General features: G+C 42.2%; 1 protein-coding gene across 5 annotated transcripts in view; it reads right to left on the bottom strand.

Moving 5' to 3' along the window:
- The window catches only part of LOC309537122 (sialic acid-binding Ig-like lectin 13), a 37,046-nt gene extending 28,755 nt beyond the window's left edge, over positions 1-8,291 (bottom strand). For 4 of the 5 annotated variants that reach the window (XR_014221803.1, XM_082231651.1, XM_082231653.1 and 1 more), the window contains exon 1: positions 8,184-8,258. The gene's annotated coding sequence lies outside the window, so the exon portion shown is untranslated. Of the gene's footprint in view, positions 1-8,183 lie in introns of all 5 variants that reach the window. The other variant, XM_082231652.1, reaches the window with a different exon arrangement.
- Positions 8,292-20,050: the final 11,759 nt, after the last annotated feature.

Raw genomic sequence — 20,050 nt, 5'->3', positions numbered from 1 at the left:
CTTCCCCCGACTGCATGAAAGTGAAAGCAATGGAACTGTAAAGCTGCATCCGTCAAAGACTTTGCCTTTGATCAATTAAACCTGACATTTGGACTTTAGATCTCCCCTCTAGCTAGCAGGGCAGAGGGGAGGTAAGAGAGACACTAGTAACTGCATGATTTATTTAAAAGAAAAAATTCTCTGCTGTCTCAAGAACCTGAAACGGTCTGCCTAATAAGACAATAGGACACTGAACTGACTTTTCCCTGTGAAAGTTACAGTGTGATACAAAGTTTTTGTATTGCTTGGCTACAGTATAACAGAGCAGGCGGAGACAGTATCTATCGGGAAACTGGGGCAATTTGCAGTTACAAGCCTCCTGCTATACTTGTTTTAAATTTTTCCTTTTGGTTGTTTTTTTTTTTTACTACGTATTTGGATATTCTCTTTGCCTTTGTATTTGGACATTTTGATTTGCTCCCTCTAGAGGGTAAAGTGAAGTAAAGGCCGACATAGCTCAAGACAGTGGAACTTTCCATCGGGAAACAGTTCCCGTGGGAAACGACCTTGACATGAGTGGCTCACAAGAAGAGATAGTCACAAGAGCCAAGACTAAACAACAACAACAGCACCAGCAGCAGCAACAGCAACTAAAGAAAAGAGGCTCGATCACAGGCGCAACTCCTGTAGGACCTACAGGAACAATAGGACAAGAAAAAGTGACAACTGTCTCCATGGATGCTGTGACACAAGCCTTACTGAAGATAAACCAATCCTTGGAGTCTTTAACAAAACAGACTTCAGAAAATACTCAAAAATTAACAGAAATATCAGCAAGACTAGATCAGAATACAGAATCTGTAAATAAATTGGTCGAGGAAAATTCTGCCACACGTAAAATTGCTGAAGAAGCTAGAGCTATTGCTGGAGAGACCCAAGAGAACTTGGAACCGATCGCCAAAAAGGTGCATGAGCATGATGCAACTCTGGCTTTGTGGGAATTACAGAGAAAAGAGAGAAATTTGAAATTAAGACTAATTCCAGAGAACGAAGGTGACAATCTCGTGGAGTTTCTAACACAAGAGTTCGCTGACTGTTGGGAAGATCTGGAGGAAGACGAATTTAAAATCACAACAGCGTTTAGACTGGGTAAAAAGCAGAACAGAAAGACCCCGAGAGACTGTTTGATTACACTTAGATCCAAGGAAGAAAGAGACAAGATATTGAGACTACATTTTGAAAAGGCCTTGCAAATTGGAAATTCAGCTGTACAGATTTTCAAAGACATTCCTAAACATATCCTGGATTTGAGAGCCTTCTATAAGGATCTGGTTTATCTGCTAAAGAAGAATACTATACTTTTTAGGTGGGAGTTTCCACAGGGATTGTCCTTCGATTACAAGGGAAAGAAGGTGAAAATAAAGACTACTCAAGATAAAGAGAAATTTTTGGAAAGAGATCGAGAGGATTTACAGAAGGGAACTGTGGACCCACTTGCAGAACAGAGGAGAGCATTGGACATTCTGAATCTCTCATTTGGACACAAACCACCACCATCAGAGGAAGAGCAACAACTTGGAGCTGTTGGAGGAGTGTCAGAAAAATAACAAGATGGCCCTGCAATTCCTTAGTTGGAATTGTAATGGGCTCAATGTGCCTTTGAGGAGACGACAAGTTTTTCATATTTTGAACAGAGAACAACTGGATTTGATATGCTTACAAGAGACCCATATAACCAGAGCTCACAGGAGACTACTTATAAATAAAAGATTAGGACAAGAATTTATATCATCAGACAAAGTTAAAAAAAGAGGAGTTGTCATATATGTAAAAGAGAAGTGGGCTCCAAAAATGATGTTTAAAGATGAACAAGGGAGATACTTGGCAGTTGAGATCCAAGTACAAGGAGAAAAATTTTTGATAGTTGGAATTTATGCACCAAATGATGGCAAAGCTGAGTTCTTTAAGAAACTTCATGAAACTTTGATGGACTATTTGGATTACAATATGATAATTATGGGAGATATGAACTGTGTGGTCTCCACTAACATGGATAAGGCACAAAGACTGACAGTTACCAAGGAAGGGAGACTTCCTAAGACTTTTTTTGAAATGATGGAAAATATGGACTTAATAGACATATGGAGAACAAGAAACCCTCTTGAGAGAGAGGGAACTTTTTTCTCTCAAGCAATGATGACCTGGACCAGAATTGATCAAATTTGGATCACTAGTGGGATGGCTCCAAAGATTAAAAAGGTAGAAATCTGCCCAAAAACCTGCTCCGACCATAATGCTGTGAAGATGGAAATGAAACTTACAACAACTGGTCAATTTAGATGGAGAATGAATGACAGCCTCTTTCGAGATAATGAGATCCTCATGAAGGCCCAAAAAACTTTAAAGGACTATTTTGACATAAACTTAAGGGCCGATGTCGAGAAAAGAGTGATCTGGGACGCAAGCAAAGCTGTGATGCGAGGTTTCCTGATTCAACAAAACTCAATAAAGAGGAAGAAACAGAATGAGAAGAAGGAAAAGATTTTGGAAAAGATAAAGGAAGGAGAGAAAAAATTAAGAGTAAAACCAAAGTCCCAGGAGATATTAAGAGAGATTAAGTTATATCAAGTACAATATATGGAATTGATGAACCAACAGATTGAATGGAAAATAAAGCAAATGAAACAAAAGACATTTGAATCGGCAGATAAATGTGGTAAACTTTTGGCATGGCAACTGAAGAAAAGGCAGAAATTAAATACAGTCACAAGTTTAGAAGTGGATGGAAAGAATATATCTAAACCCAATGAAATTAGAAATTGCTTTTTAAGTTATTTTAAAAAACTCTATACTCAAGGACCGCAAAATGAAGAAGATATAGACAAATTCCTTGACAAATATGGATTACAAAAAATCTCTCATCAGAGTAAGATGGATCTGAATCAGAGAATATCAGAACAAGAGATAGAGGCTGCCATTCAGAAAATGCAATTGGGCAAATCTCCAGGACCAGATGGACTGACTTCTAGATATTACAAATCTTTGAAGGAGTGGTTGATTCAACCGTTAAAAGAAGTCTGTAATGAGATTTTAGAGGGGAAAAAGGCACCTGAATCGTGGAAAGAAGCGTATATTTCACTCATACCAAAGACAGAGACTGAAAAGACTCAACTTAAGAACTACCGCCCAATATCATTACTTAATGTGGATTACAAAATCTTTGCAGACATTTTGGCAAAAAGATTTAAAAGAGTGTTGATGGAGAAGATCCATAAGGACCAAGCAGGCTTTCTCCCAAAAAGACATCTATCAGACAATGTAAGGAATATAATAGATATTTTTGAAAAACTAGAAGTGAATATAAATACTAAAGCAGTACTGATTTTTGTGGACGCGGAGAAAGCCTTCAACAATATTTCTTGGAGTTTTATGATAAAGAATCTTCAGGGGATGGGGGTAGGCCAAGGTTTTGAGAATGGTTTGGGTGCAATATACTCTGAACAAAAAGCTAAGTTGATTGTAAACAATGTAATAACTGAGGAACTTAAGATAGAAAAAGGAACACGACAGGGGTGCCCAATTTCCCCATTGCTCTTTATTTCTGTCCTGGAGGTGTTGCTGAATATGATTAGAAATGACCAGCAGGTTAAAGGTGTACAGGTCGGAGCCAAACATTACAAGCTAAGAGCATTTGCAGATGACTTAGTATTGACTTTGCAAGAGCCAAACACTAGTACGAAAAAGGTGTTAGAAATAATCCAACAGTTTGGCCAGGTAGCTGGATTTAAGTTGAATAAACAAAAAACTAAAGTGCTAGGAAAAAATTTAACAGATATGGAGAAGGAGAAATTTCAAGAGGAGACAGGGTTGACGGTGGTCAAGAAGGTGAAATATCTAGGGGTTTATTTGACAACTAAAAATTTGAATTTGTATAAGGATAACTACGAAAAATGCTGGTCAGAAATCAAAAAAGATCTAGAAATATGGTCAAATTTGAAATTGTCAATGTTAGGCCGAATTGCAGTGATTAAGATGAACGTATTGCCTAGAATGTTATTTTTGTTTCAGACCTTGCAGATTCTTGACAAGATGGAATGTTTTAAGAGGTGGCAGAAAGATATTTCGAAATTTGTCTGGCAGGGCAAAAAACCCAGAATCAAATTTAAAATATTGACAGACGCTAAAGAAAGAGGGGGCTTTGCCCTGCCGGATTTAAAACTGTACTATGAGGCAGCAGCGTTTTGCTGGCTGAAAGAGTGGATGCTCCTCGAAAACACAGACATCTTGGATCTGGAAGGCTTTAATAATGCATTTGGTTGGCACGCATATTTATGGTATGACAAAATTAAGCTGCATAGCGCCTTTAAAAATCATATTGTTAGAAAAGCATTGTATAATGTTTGGATAAGGTACAAAGATCTGTTGGAAAACAAAACCCCTAGATGGGTGTCTCCAGTGGAAGCTAAAGCAGTGAAGAAACTCAATATGGAGGTTGGATGGCCAAAATATTGGGAAATCTTGGAACAGGAGGGAGACAAAGTGAGATTGCAAAGTTATGAGAAAATGAAACATAAAGTACAAAATTGGCTTCAATATCATCAAATAATGGAGTTTTTCAAACAGGATAGGAAAATTGGCTTTCAGGTGGAAAAATCAAAATTAGAGACTGAATTGTTAGAACCCAATACTAAGAATTTATCAAGAATGTATAACTTGCTGCTGAAATGGAATACACAAGATGAAACAGTTAAATCGGCTATGATTAAATGGGCACAGGACATTGGTCATAATATTATGTCTGCTGACTGGGAATGGTTATGGAACACCGGTATTAAATTTACGGCATGTAATGCCTTAAAGGAAAACATTATGAAAATGGTTTACAGGTGGTACATGACCCCAGTCAAGCTGGCAAAAATTTATCATTTGCCTGATAATAAGTGTTGGAAATGTAAAGAGACTGAAGGCACCTTTTATCACCTTTGGTGGACATGCCCGAAGATTAAGGCCTTCTGGGAAATGATCTATAATGAAATGAAAAAGGTACTTAAATGTACTTTCTTGAAAAAACCAGAGGCCTTCCTCTTGGGCATCGCCGGCCATTTGGTGTCAAAAAGGGATAGAACTTTTTTTATATATGCTACAACAGCAGCAAGAATACTCATCGCAAAGTATTGGAAGACACAAGATGTACCCACTCTGGAAGAATGGCAGTCGAAGGTGATGGACTATATGACATTGGCTGAGATGACAGGCAGAATCCGTGACCAGGGAAAGGAGACGGCGGAAGAAGAATGGAGAAAATTCAAAAGTTATCTTAAGGACCATTATAAACTTGATGAATGTTAGAATGTTGTGGTTTTCAGGAGTAAAGGGATACAGTGATATAAGGTCAGAATAAAGAAAAGACTAAGATGACAGAAGGTGGAAAGGAACAACTGGGAGTTGCTATAAAATTTTGGACATTGGGATGCAGAAAGGGGGGGTATGGGGGAGTCCCGGAAAAGAGGTTTATGAAAAAATGTTATGAAGTTATACGTGTTTGTATGTCTTTTTAAGTGTTTGTTTGTTCTTAAAAAATTCTGTAAAACCAATAAAAATTTTATAAAAATAAAAAATAAAACACAAGATTAAAAACAGTTTTTAATCCACTTAAAACTCAGAAACAAGGTGGGTCCTAGAAATATACACCTCAGGTGTCAAAAGCCAGGGTAAACAGGTGCCTCTTCAGCATTTGAAGAAAGCTGTAATAATGAAGGTGCCAGAGGCAGCTCTGGGGAAGGAGTTTCACAACTTAGGGGCCACCACCAAAAATGCCTCTCCTGGGCCACCACCACCCTGAGCTTCTGAGGATGGTGGAACAACCAAGATGGCTCCCTTCCTTGCTCTTCAGAGCTTAGAGGGTTGTAGGGAAGGAAGAAGTCTTTCAGGTCAAAGTCATGAAGGGCTTTAAACACGAACGTGTGCAGCTTCCACTGGGTCCAGATACAAACTGACAACATGCCTAGTAGCCACTGATAGGCTTATCCATAAATTTGCCCATTTCACTTTTAAAGCCAGTGGTTTGTTTTTTTCTTTAAAAAATGTTGAGGGGTACTCTCATTTTGACTCAAGAAAATTAGAATGATATAGTTCAAATCGGGGGAAATAAATACAGTAAATGGACAGAAGTACAAAGAACATGCATAGGGGTAACAACGGAACTGACGATTCACCATTTTAGAGAAGAAACATTTTTTTAAAAAGTTTCTTCTCCTGTTAGATTCACAAAATGTTTAGGGGTACGCGTCCTCCTGCGTACCCCCAGAAAAAGCACCGTTTAAAGCCATTGAAGCTGGTGATTATCACCACATCTTGGGGTAGCGAACCTCATAGTTTAGCTATGTGCATTGTGAGAAACCTTTTGTCCGTTCATAATTTCTCAAGGTTCAGCTTCTTTAGATGGCCCTGAGTTCTAGCATTGGCAAGAGAGGGTGAAAAGAAAAATTCTCTAGTCACTTTCTCCATAGCACGTATAGTTTTATAAACCAATATTGTCTTCTTGCCCTGACTTTTTGGGTTTTGTAATACTAAAGTGCCCCCCAATGCAGTCACAGAGCAGGCAGCCACTATTAGATGCCCCCGGGGGTCAGGTGAAGGAATGTCAACATTCCTAGTCAAAGGGCACTTGCAGATGAGCTCCTTTGTGTGCATCACATTTGAGCCTTATCCCACATTTTCCATTGCAAAGATTCCTTCGCCTTTTTGTGATCAGAAAAGCAAAGGAATCGTTGAGTTAGTAAACATGGGATAACGACCAGATATGCTGCATACAAACAGCACAAAAGTCCCATGGAAAAGTGATGGGCAATTGAAACTGGAAAGTGCAGGATGACAACCTTTAGCTGGCAATGCCATGTAACTGTTGCCTGGACAGATCAGGATCAATGTTCTATAAACAGGTGATGTCATAGAACCTCCAGCAACATGCAAGCTCTGGGCAAGCATAGCCTGAGTGTCCAATAAACAACCAGTCTGGGAACTCCCATCATCCCTCTCTCTTTCTCTCTCTTCCCTTTATTTTTTCATAAAAAATGACTGACTGGTGACCACCATATTATACAGGAAAGCAGAGAGGAACTAGAGTGATAGGTTACTAAGACAAACACCCCAAAATGCCTTCTCATAAAGCAAGCTTAATTTGCCCATTCAAATTCCTCTCCTTACCATTCGTTTCCCTGTTGCACAGCAATTCCATACACAGCATTGTATCCCTTGTTGGTCCTACTCAGAGTAAGCTGATTAGAATTAATAGATTTGAACCCTTTGACTCCAGGGTCTTATCTGAGTAGGACTATTGTCAGATACAACCCACAGCCACTAACTGAGGCATCCCTGAGCATAACTATGCAGAACAGTAAACCTTTGTGGGTTTGTGGGGACATATGCCTAGGGAAATGTGAATGGATGGTAGACTTAAGTCTCATTAAACGGAAGTTGAGTAAGCCTGCTTGGGTTGTACTGTAAATGCCATACAGCCAACTCAAACTACACAATACTCTTCCTAGAACATAAAGTTCTTCATGGGCATTTCAAAGTTCTGCAATTATACATGTGAGAGATTTCAAAAGTTCTGCAATTATACATGTGAGAGATTTCAAAACTGCCACCTGAGGTTTCCCCCCCCAAAATTAGATCTGTCTCTAAACCTGTTTCAGTACTATTAATCAAAATAGATCTGCACACTTCCTATTCTTACAGGCGGGGTAGAGGTGGGGGTCAGTTACACAAAACTCTTCAGCATTATCTGTGGTACAGAATCCTGTGTGATTTATAAGCCTTGCATATACTAACAGCAAGGGCACGAGTCAAAATGAAAATATAATTCTATAGGGTTCCCTCCACTGAGAGGGCAGGAGCATCATACAACAAGACTGGTCTCTTTTGCGACATTATGAAATTGTTTGTCATATAACCAGGAAATTCCAAAACAACTAACAGGCTTAAGCGCTGAGATATCCCACCTGACTAAGCTGAAGAACCACCACTAATTAAGTAAAGAAATGACTGTAGGAATAAGAAAGCAAATTCAATGAGAATTAAACACAGCCAACATTATGCATTTCCAAAGTCCTTTTGGTCTCAGCCCTCTGAAAACGATGGTTTCTAAAGCTTCTTATGTTTTGGCTGAATTTTGTATTCAACAAGAAGAAAAGTATTCTTACCTGCTTACAATGGCAGTAGTGTTCACCCAAACTCTCGCCAGGAGTCCTTCTGCCAATGAGCCTGACCTGTTCTCTGATCAGAATAGCAACGCCGGGGAGAAGGTTTGCCAGAAATAAATACCTGCAAAAAGCAGAAGTGGTTATGCTTTGCAATCAGTTTTGCAAAGCCGATGGGCCATGAATAGTGCAATATGTGATGATGGGTTGGGCAAGCAATGTGTCACTGGGGATGGTTGTTTGAGCATCAGTGATGCAGGATTTGTCTCAAATGGATCTGGGGCAGGTGGGCCAAGCCTCTCCTTGTGGCAGATACATTCCCAAGTGTTTTGGCAACAGGTGTATATTCTGAACAGCCCGGAAAATGTCTTTTTAACCTGTCCTCAGTTGGTTAGAGCATGGTGCTGATAACACCAAGGTTGCAGGTTCGATCCCTGTATGGGACAGCTACATATTCCTGTATTGCAGGGGTTGGACTAGATGTTCCTTAGGGTCCCTACCAGCTCTACAGTTCTAATATTCTATTATCTAAATTACAGCGACTGTTACGCTTGAGTTACTGTTTCTCTTCTGCTGTGAAGTCTCCTGATCTTCGTAGGAAAGCCAACTTACTCCTGCAGTTATGTGCTAAATGATAACAAACCGAGGGGAGCAGAGATGGATACTATGCTGGGAAAAGACAGGAAATGCAATATCTATTTACAGGGAATGCAGAGAGAAAAAGGAAAAAATACAGTTTAAGCAAAAGTTTTAAACAAAAGGGGAAAAGACAGTTTATTCACCTTGCCCTCCCCACCCCCATATCAATGGGTTTAAGAGGACATTGCTGTGAGTTGGGTTGTGAGAAGGCTTACGGCCAGTCTAGAATAGAGTTGCCATATTTCAAAAAGTGAAAATCCAAACACAAAAGTTTTGTTGTTGTTGTTTGAACTTTTTAGGCAAAATTGCGATTTTTAGGGGAAATCGCCAGAAACGACACTGCCAACATGGGTTACCATACGTCCAAATTTTCCTGGACATTTTGAGTGATTTCTGCCCAGACATTTCTTCCAACTGCAGTATTCCAGCTATGTCCAATAATTCCTGACATATGGCAACCCTAGGAGATGTGATGTTTAATGCATAATAACACTGAATATGTCAAGATTTCAGTTCTTCTTAAATAGTGACTGTGGAGCAGGGGAACATGATCAGGGTATGGGATGGTGGCACATAGAGAGGAGGATTTAACCCCCCACCCACCCTGGTCCTGATTAAAATTGTCCCCTGCAAAACTAGATAAATCTGTCTGATTTCACTTTGCTTTTTCAAAGGCATTTCCATCTAGCCCCCAGCCATTGCGATTTGTGTGCAAAGTGACATAGATGAGCCCAAATAGGCAAATTCATCTGCAACATAAAATTAAAAATTACACACATTAAAGCTCAGAGAGCATCGTTGTGGCCCTTATTTTAACAGCTGCCGCTAGAAAATTTGCAGTCTTTGCAGTCACCGGCTTATCTGGATCTGCAAGGAGAAAAGTCACATAAAGAATCAGCTGAACACCACGGGTGAGATGATGATAATGGGGTGATTAACTCTCCACACAAATCTCTGCAAAAGGAGCAAAACAGCAATACAGGAGCTGGTATTTCAGTATTACCATCTCTGCATGAACACATGTGATTCTGAAAAGGAGTTCTCTTAAAACAGCCCTCAAGTACTGCTGAGAGCGGCACATTAAAACCACAAACCTGAGAGAGCTCTTCAATATTTTAGAATAGTTAGATGCTGTAGATAAGATGCCATTGTATAGAGAAGTTGGAAAACAATCATACCAGGGGCACAGTTTTCTCATTGCAAGCTGGTTGTTGTTCATTATCAAATAGACATTGTCACCTTACATCTTTTGCTTCCCTGAGACCTCAGCTTAGTTAACTGTTATAGTGAAAAGTCAATAATCTTAAACCAATGGTTTTCATCCAACTGATTTCATGCAAATGAAGCAGAACTAAAGGAAGGAAACCGGGGTGGGGGGGAATTCAGTATCTGTCTTTAAATGTCCTGAGCCAGGCCTGGGTGAAAATGGAGGGAAGATCTGTGTCAAATCACAAATATGCATTCAAAACATATCCTGGTTCAGAGAAAAATTGCCTAAAGAATTCAGACTGTACAACTTCCAGTGGGCATGAATTGGCTTCAGCCCAAATCTGAATCCCATAAAATTATTGAACTGAAGGTTTAACCTTAAAAACGTCAAGCACAGCAGGGATGAAATTATAACCTTTTGCTTGGAAGAAACTCATTAACATTTGAGCGCTCCATATAATTTTCCTGCCACATGTTCTTGTTGAGCTGCCCATCTTTGCCCAAATAGTGTTGAAAACTCTTACATGGTCAGTGAGCTATTTATCCAGATGCCGTGGGATGGGGTCTGTGTCATTTAGACCTGCTGTTCTAGAAGTACTCCTAAAGCAAGGATTTACCATAGTTTTGAAATAATCGTATTATTATTTATTAAATTTGTATACCACACTTCATCCATAGATACAAAGCCTGTTTCTCTACCACTGAGCCATGGCCCTTCCCCAAGGAGTCTACTTGTGTGCATGTAACAGTGCAGACTGTTATGAGAATTATAAGGTCTAAAATATAAAATAAATGTTCATAAATGTACCAGGCAAACACATACTTAAATATATAAACCACATGTCTGAAACAGTACCGGAGAAGAGTCCTAAAGCCATTTTGACTCTTTCAGTGACTTCAAATATTCCTCTGCAGTTTGGATGGAAATGGGAACAGCTTCCCCATTGTCTCTTTGCTCACAAATCCTGCCTTAAGGGCACATTTGGGTATGAATAGGGTGAGCCAGTGGTCTAAACCACTGAGCCTCTTGGCTTGCCAATCAGAAGGTTGGCAATTCGAATCCCCGCGACGGAGTGAGCTCCCGTTGCTCTGTCCCAGCTCCTGACAACCTAGCAGTTCGAAAGCACGCCAAAAAGTGCAAGTAGATAAATAGGTACCTCTCCGGTGGGAAGGTAAACAGCGTTTCTGTGCGCTTCTCTGGTTTCACCAGAAGCGACTTAGTCATGCTGGCCACATGACCCGGAAAAACTGTCTGCAGACCAACATCGGCTCCCTCGGCCAGTAAAACAAGATGAATGAAGAGGGGAGGGATTTGCTGAATTAACAATTGGAACTGGAATACAGAAAAGGAAGGCGTGAGGAGGTCCGGGAAATAAGCAAATGAAAAATATGTGATAGAAAGATTGAACTGTTTTTATTTTGTATTTTTCTTTTTTCTTTTTTCTTTTTATTTTGTAATTTTTTGAAAATCTTAATAAATATATTATAAAAAAATAAAATAAAACAAGATGAGTGCCACAACCGTAGAGTCATCTGCGACTGGACTTACGATAACTGTCAGGGATCCTTTACTGTTACCTTTTTAAGGGTGAGCCTGTGACCTGGATTCAGGAATTAAGTATTTATCATCACAAAAGAATAGCCAGGCTATCCAGGTAAATGCATTAACATGTTTCTGGCCAGAAAGGATTCTGCTGTAGACGGCCCCTTCTGTGATGTATGTAGGATGTATTGGGGGGGGGGTCTTGAGCTACAGGGTGGCAATTTCAAAAGTCTATGTAAGAGCTTGCACATCAATGTTCTGGGTTCCTCTCCTCCCTCCCTGCGTAGGGTGAGCAGGGGACCCTGTTGCAACAGTTTAATAAAGATCATGCTTACTAGCTGCTTTGCTTCTTAATATTCTCTGGCTGGCCTCTGTTATTTTCTCCTACTGATAGAGAACCTATATAAGGACTCTATACGGGCTCTTGGATACCCAATAAGGGGGAAAGGAGCAGCTTTTTCTTATACCACAGACATTAGACCGTCTAAATCCTGAGTGCTCTCTCCTCCAAAGAAAGACCAAGCCTGAAACATGGGGGCCAGCAAGAATTTTATCGGGGGGGGGGGGGAGTAAACATTAAAAAGGGGGTGCAGGCTATTTTCTTACAAAAATTTGAATGTGCCTTTTGTCTCATGTCTCAGGTTCTACAAATGTGAAGATTATGGTTCATCCAAGGAGGCTAAGTGCCCCCCCCCTTGCCTGTCCTCCCAAAATCTTCCCACCGTCCAACACGTTCTGAAATTCTGCAGAATTTCCTTGCAAGTCTTAGAAGACCCAGTGGTGGGGGGGTTGGTGTGGGCATTCATATGAACTAAGTCCTCAGCCCAATTTCCTTAAAATCATGAACTGAGTCTGGTTCAATGAGTTTCATCCTATAATAAGGAATATACCAGATGGTCTTAACCAATTTTTCCCCCTCAGGCAATCTTCTTCCTAAACTGGGCATATGTCGCCAACAGGATAACAGCAATGGGACCTGTAGCATGATTCATAATTAGGAAGAAAATGGAGGCTTTTTCTCTGTATCATGACTAACGTTGATTGCATCACTCTTTTTAAAAAAAATAAGTAAATTCTTTTTTATTGCAATTTAAAACCAGCATCTTTTCTCTTTACAATTATATTTATAATCTGTTTTTATTTCATTACATATTCATATTCATCCATTTCTCTATAATGCTTAACTTCCATCTACCTCGTAACAGCTTCTTCTCCTCTTTTTATTTCCTTTTCTTTTATTTCCAATATATATTTAACCATTTCTTTATCTAGATTCTAGAATAACTCCAATTAATTTTCATTCTGTGAAATTTACTCTAAACACACCCAAGTTTAGATTTGGGAACCATGTTTAGGCATATAATTTTTAAAACAATCCCATTCATTTTTCACTCTTAAGTTTGAGTGATTTCTTATTGCTTCTGTCATCTTGGCTAGTTCAGCACATTCACATAATTTTTTTTGCCACTCTATTTTAGTTGGGATCTGCTCTCCTTTCTAGTACTTGGCAATTAATACTCTAGCTGCAGTTGTTGCATACAGAAAAACACTTTTTTAAAATTCTAGGGATGTTTATTGTTAAAATGCCCAGTAAGAATGCCTCTGGTCTTTTATTGAATGTTTCTTTCAGGATTTTCTTTAATTCTTCATAGATCATGTCCCAGAATTTTTAAATTTTGGGACACGTCCACCACATGTGGAATAGGGTTCCTTCCCCCTGATTACACCTCCAACATATACTCTTATTATTTTTGTATATTTTAGCCAATTTGACCGGGGTCAGGTACCACCTGTAAATCATTTTCATAAAATTCTCCTTTATCAAATAACATGTCTACATTGGGCTTTAGCCTCCCTTCTGGTGTTCTCGATCCAGAAAAGACCACTGTCCTTGCTAAATGCAAGTCTGGGAACAAAGGGTCTTTTGCATAATAAGGAAGGGATAGACACATCAAGATGACTTGATGACTTGCACAGGGACGGCCCACCCATGAGGCAAAGGGAGGTGGTTGCCTCAGGTGGCAGGATCCATAGGGACAGTCCACATCTTAATGTAGATCTTCATTCCCCCATTGTTCCTCATGTACATCTTCACTAACCCCTTCTTTCCTGGTGGTGAAGAGAGGAACCATTTTGTGGTGTGCCTCAAGTGCCAACAGAGGTGTCATCTTCTCTAGCTGGTTGAGGGGGCCTGATGTCTTGATGTCATGTGTGCAACGTTGCAAGGAGCTAAGAGGCGGAGCCAAACACCTTATGACAATTAAGGGGGGCTAGCCCCCTCAAAAACTACAGTGGGGGGGCCAAAGCTTCCTTGGCCCCTGGAAGCTGGAGCCGATGGGTGCCAATATGTCTTGGGCCAGCCCTTGCCCTGCACATCTGTATCTCCATGAGACCCGTGCTCTCCAACCCACCACAGATGTGATTTTGATGGAGAAACAGGAGTGTAGAGAGGGCCACTCCTTTATGCCTCTCTCTTTCTCTCTCTCGATTTACCGTATGAAATGAAGGGGAAATGTGTGTGCGTCCTATGGGGCGAATGCAGGCTTTCACTGAAGCCTGGAGAGCGAGAGGGGTCAGTGCACACCAGGCCCCAGCGCCAGCGGAACGCCACCATCCTGCTGTCTCTCAAAGTGGTTTGGAGGCTGACGGCGGGGAGACCCCGTCGCCAGCCCCGCAAGCTCCGAGGACAGTGGGGAGGCACAGCGCGTCTTCCCGCTGTCCCCGGACCTGATCTGAAGGCGAGCGGCGGGGAGAAGAGCGCTTCTCCCCGCTGCCGGCCTCGCAAGCTCCGGGGACAGCTGGGAGGCGCAGCGCATCTTCCCGCTGTCCCTGGACCTGATCTGAAGGCGGGCTGCGGGGAGAAGAGCGCTTCTCCCCGCTGCCGGCCCCACAAGCGCCTAGGGGGGAAATAAATTTTTTTCCCTTTATTTCCCCCCCCCAAAAAAAAACTTGAAGCGTCCTATGGGCCGGTGCGTCCAATGGGGCGAAAAATACGGTAAATTGTGCACCAACAGCCCACTGTATAGCTCTTTGGTATGCTTGAAGTGTTTGGCTTTAATGGTGAGATTGGCATGCTGAGACGAGCATCCCTATCTGTCTGTCTCGCCATGTTTGTGCATCTGTATGCATGTGTGAATGAGGGTTGGTGAGTTGTTGTTGTTGTTGTTGTTATATTACAGTTTATTAGACACCTTTCACCCTAAAGTCTTAGGGCAGGTTACAACAATCAAAACACCATATTAACATTAAAACACAGTGTTACACAATATTTAAAACAGTTTTAAACGACTTAAAATCACAAAAATGTTTTTTTGTGTGTGTGTGTTGCACCGACTGCTGCAAGTGACCCTTGGGGCCGAAAAGATTGCCCCCTAACACATTAGCAGATCAGATGATAACATTCCATTGAAAGACTGTTTGCATTTCTAATTATAAGTTAAAAGCGGCATTTCAGCTGACTGAAGATCTTTTGTTAAAGCTCATTGAGTTTCACAAATAAAGCTATGAAGTATGCACTGCTGAGTTCAATGGAATGTACTCACAGGAAACTATGTTTATAAGATTGCAGTCATGCTGTTCCTAATAAATTGGGTATTACGTCATGTACTGCTGCTGTCTGGTGTGGGTGGGTGTACATGGCTATATCTATATCTATGGCTATAGCTATAGGACTTGCATTTGTTGGGGGGGGGAGTTTCCTTGGAAACATGGCCCTGCATTTCAAAATTTACCACTCTGCTTTCCATCAGATTACCCGATTTGGGAGGTCATTCTGGATGATAACTGTAGATCCTTTCCTATCTTGTGTTGGTGAGGGTAAAATCTGTAAGAGGAAACCAGCCCAACCTGTTCCTTTGTTAAGGTGGCCAGCTAAGTATGTTTCCATTTAATTAGAATGAGGTTACTCTGTTGCCATAGAGACAAATAGGGTAACCCCAACCCTAGACTAGATGGATGCAACACCACCTTGTAAAATACAGTGGTACCTCAGGTTAAGTCCTTAATTCGTTCCGGTGGTCCGTTCTTAACCTGAAACTGTACTTAACCTGAAGCACCACTTTAGCTAATGGGGCCTGCTGCTGCTGCCGCGCTGCCGGAGCACGATTTCTCATCCTGGAGCAAAGTTCTTAACCCAAGGTACTATTTCTGGGTTAGCAGAGTCTGTAACCTGAAGCGTATGTAACCCGAGGTACCACTGTAGAGTTTTTGTGTGAGTTTGGCAGATGTCGGAAGCTGGAGACACAGAGGCATGTCTTCCTCTTTGCTAGACCCCAAGCTTCCCTGGAAACCGAATAGAGAAGAAAGCTCTGCTGGAGTTTTAATGCTGCAAGCCCCTCCAGCCTATGTTCAGATTGTATATATGTGCAAAGAAAACAATCTATCCTAAAGGAGCCACCGATCTTCATTCCAAGGGGACCAAATCCTGGGTAAGCTCTGGCACTCCTGAAATCTCTTACCGCTTGGAAATTTGGGAGCACGTGACAATATTTTCATACCAACCATCAGTTATATTCCCAGGGTGGTTTGCAAAAAAGAATGAAACAATTAAAAAGGGACACACACACACAGCCACAAAATCAGAACAGCAAAATAAGACACTTGCACCTCCTATCCCAGGCTTCCTCAGCCTCAGCCCTCCACATGTTTTGAGACAATTCCCATCATCCCTGACCACTGGTCCTGCTAGCTAGGGATCATGGGAGTTGTAGGCCAAAAACATCTGGAGGGCTGAGGTTGAGGAAGCCTGTCCTATCCCAACCTGTGGTCTTCAGCCAAATTTTATGCAGTTGTCCTAGGAAGCAGGGGTGGAAACTAATGAAGCTTAAACTTCAGGACCCCTAATCCCAGAGGGGCCCCAGAAGCAAATTTAGTCCACGTTGCTTAAAAATTTTGCTTCAAAAAGCACATCATGCATGTATATAACATTTCCCTTTCCCTAATTTTCACACACACCCCATAACCCAAAAACTACAAGGCATAGGAAATTTTTATTCAGACCAGTGACTTGTGATATCATCCAGTAAAGCAATTTTAATCAAACTCTGAGATGTGGTGGCTATTATTTTTTTTAATAAAAAAATGTGGTGATCTGTTCTCGAACAACCCCATTGCAGACCCTCCAAGTGTTCCTACTTTCCAGGGACGTCCCTGATTTAGAAAAGCCATCCCGATTTCTGATTGATCCTGAAATGTTGGAGGGCATGGTAGGATGTCCCTATTTTCATCAGAGAACTGTTGGGTGGTATGGAGTTATCCGACCCCTGAGCTGTCTGAAGGCAATCCTGTATAGGGAATTTTGTTTAATGTTTCATTATGTTTTTATATATGTTGGAAGCCGCCGAGCAACCCCTTCAGATGTGTGGGGTATAAACAGTAAAACTATCATTGTGGATGGGGCGTCCCTATTTTCATCGGAGATGAAATGGGGGGTGCCATTGAAGAAGATAACAGCAGTTACCCAAACTTTGTTTCTGGCTGTGAAGGGGTCCCCAATATCAGTTCTAATTTCAGGGCCCCCAATTTAACATAGGTCTGCCACTGCTAAGAAGAGAGCAAAGATTGCCCTCCCATGTCCTAACTCATTGCTTTCTGTCTTTCCTGTAAGAAGCAGAAGAACATATGCCTGCGCTGCTCAGGGTGGGCACGCTCCTGAGGGAGGTGTAGTGTAATAATAATAATAATATTTTTATTTATATCCCGCCCGCTCCCAGCCAAAGCCGGACTCAGAGTGGCTACCAACAGTAAAAATAACACAATTTACATAAAATCACAATCAATTAATTGAAATACATTCTAAAATCAATTCAGTGTCAAATTAATGGCAACCGTTGGGTTAGAGGTCTATGAGGATTACAGAAGGAGAGAGGGGGTCAGACTGCACCTTGGCCAAAGGCCTGGTGGAACAGCTCTGTCTTGCAGGCCCTGCAGAAAGATGTATTGCAGGGCCCTAGTCTCTTGTAACAGAGCGTTCCACCAGATTGGAGCCACAGCCGAAAAAGCCCTGGCTCTGGTTGAGGCCAGCCTAATCTCCCTGCGGCCTGGGATCTCCAAGATGTTTTTGTTTGAAAACCGTAAGTTCCTCTGTGGGACATACCAGGAGAGGCGATCCCGTAGGTACGAGGGTCCTAGGCCGTATAGGGCTTTGAAGGTTAAAACCAGCAACTTAAACCTGATCCTGTACTCCACCGGGAGCCAGTGCAGCTGGTATAGCACCAGGTGAATGTGATCTCACAGTGAAGACCCCGTAAGGAGTCTCGCTGCAGCATTCTGCACCCGCTGGAGTTTCTGGGTCAGTCTCAAAGGCAGCCCCACGTAGTTACAATACAGTGGTGCCTCACAAGACGAAAAGAATCCGTTCTGTGATTCTCTTCGTCTAGCGGTTTTTTCGTCTTGCGAAGCAAGCCCATTGACAGATTAGCGGATTAGCGCTATTAGCGGCTTTTAGCGGCTTATCGGATCAGCTGATAAGTGGCTTAGCGGCTTAGAAAAAGGGGGGAAGGGGAAAAAACCGCAGGAACTCGCAAGACATTTTCGTCTTGCGAAGCAAGCCCATAGGAGATTCGTTTTGCGAGGCACCTCCAAAATGGAAAACTCTTTCCGTCTTGTGAGGCATTCGTCTTGCGGGGCACCACTGTAATCAAGTCTGAAGGTGACCGTCGTGTGGATCACAGTGGCTAGGTCAGGGCGAGAGAGGTAAGGAGCCAACTGCTTAGCTTGGCGGAGATGAAAAAATGCCACCTTTGTTATAGCTGCAGTCTGTGCCTCTATGGAAGATTACATATTTTTTTTCTAACAGAGCTCCTGCTGACACAGAGCGTTTTGCCATCCTGCCACCTGCAACGTGGCTTTACGTGTAAAGGGTGCCCTCCCAGGCGCGGGATAGCTGCTCAGGTGCCTGGAGCGGTGCGTGTGCCCTGCAGCCAGGGGCAGAGTGACCCGCTCATGGGGGTGGAGCGAGCCACCCATGGCAGACATTCAGGGCGCCTCGTGCCTGCGACCCCCTATCCTCCCCCAAGCTGTCAAAACGAAGGGGGAAGGGGGGGATGCTGCCGGCAAAGTGGCGCAGCTCCCCCACCCTTACCCCGATGGCTCGGGGGAGGCTTGGGAATCGCGGGCAGGCGGCACGCCAAATGTCACCCCCCTCAGTGAGGGCACCCAGGGTGGTCCACCCCCACCACCCTGCCCCCCCACACCCCTTCCTGGAAGGTCATTCTTGGCAGAGATTTCTCAAAAGCGTTTCTAAATGACGCAGCAGTGTTTCAAAATGGGCACTTGATCAGGAAACCTGCTTCCATATTCTTTATGGGGAAGTGGTGTTGAGCAAGGGCATGGCATTGCCCCATTACAGCAATATTACGCCCTGTGTTGCAAGTTGCAGTGAGGTGTTGAAATGAGCTTTTTTTATTATTATTTTGTGGTTATTAGATTTCTTTCGCTTCTGTAACCCCCCTCGTACAGCTCTTAGAAACTACGGTGTTAGGTGGTGTATAAATGGTTAGAATGAATGAATGGGTGGGTGCATGCATGCATGAATGAATGAATGTGAAGAGCCTTCCTGGATCAGACCCGAGCAGCTGGGCCCCAAAGGCAGAGCTGGAAGCTGAGTGGACAGAGGCTATTGCAGCTGCATCTGGGCAGGGCAGCAGAGAGGTGGCAAGAGACACAGTCCTGAACAGCTCAAGGACAGCTCAAGTGGGGCAGTGGGTGGGGCACGTTTTCTGACCCATTTGGAGTTTACCCATGCTTCTGTTTATCAAATAAATCTGTACATCACCCTGAGTATTTTATGGAAGAATGGATGCATTTTTTGGGACTATTTTGGACTATTTACAGAAATATTATAGTATGATGAACTCACAATCAGGATTTCAGCTATGAGAAGCAGAAGTCATTAGATTATAATTTTGTGGTTATGATAAGATAGAAAATAGGGCACAGCACAAGGGGAGAAAAAACTCCATGGGAAAAGGGGTGGGAAGTTGACAAAAATAAGAGAAGAGACGAAATTTGTGCTATCTGTTGAAAATGTTGAAAGTTAGTAAAATATAATTGATTAAAATAAATCTGTACATCAGGGATGAGGAACCTTTGGCCCTCCAGATGTTGTTGGATGTAAGCTCCCATCACCTCTGATGGGACCCTGAATCCAGCAACATCTGTAAGTTGTTGAGTCACACTATTTGTTCCCCCTGCACCCGCTACTTGGTTGGAGGTTTTAGAGCCCTATGGTGTTGAATTGCACACCTGCAAGTCCAGACAATGCAACATGCTCTGAAATTGTTGTGTGTGCATCATGACGACCTGGGACCTGGTAAACCAAGGACTGTGGGCAATGTTCTCTGTTCACTAGTGCAAGGAATCTTGTGCTAGCAGTGAGAGGGCAAGTTTTAATTTTGTGCAAGAGAGGAATATGGCAGAGAAGGGGCACTAATGTAAACTTGTTGTGCAACAGATCATACAATCTATTGCGTAGCAAAAT

This window comes from Podarcis vaucheri, assembly GCF_965113315.1.
Source record: "Podarcis vaucheri genome assembly, chromosome: 7".
Lineage (NCBI taxonomy): Eukaryota > Metazoa > Chordata > Lepidosauria > Squamata > Lacertidae > Podarcis > Podarcis vaucheri.
This window is presented reverse-complemented; position numbering and strand designations above follow the sequence as displayed.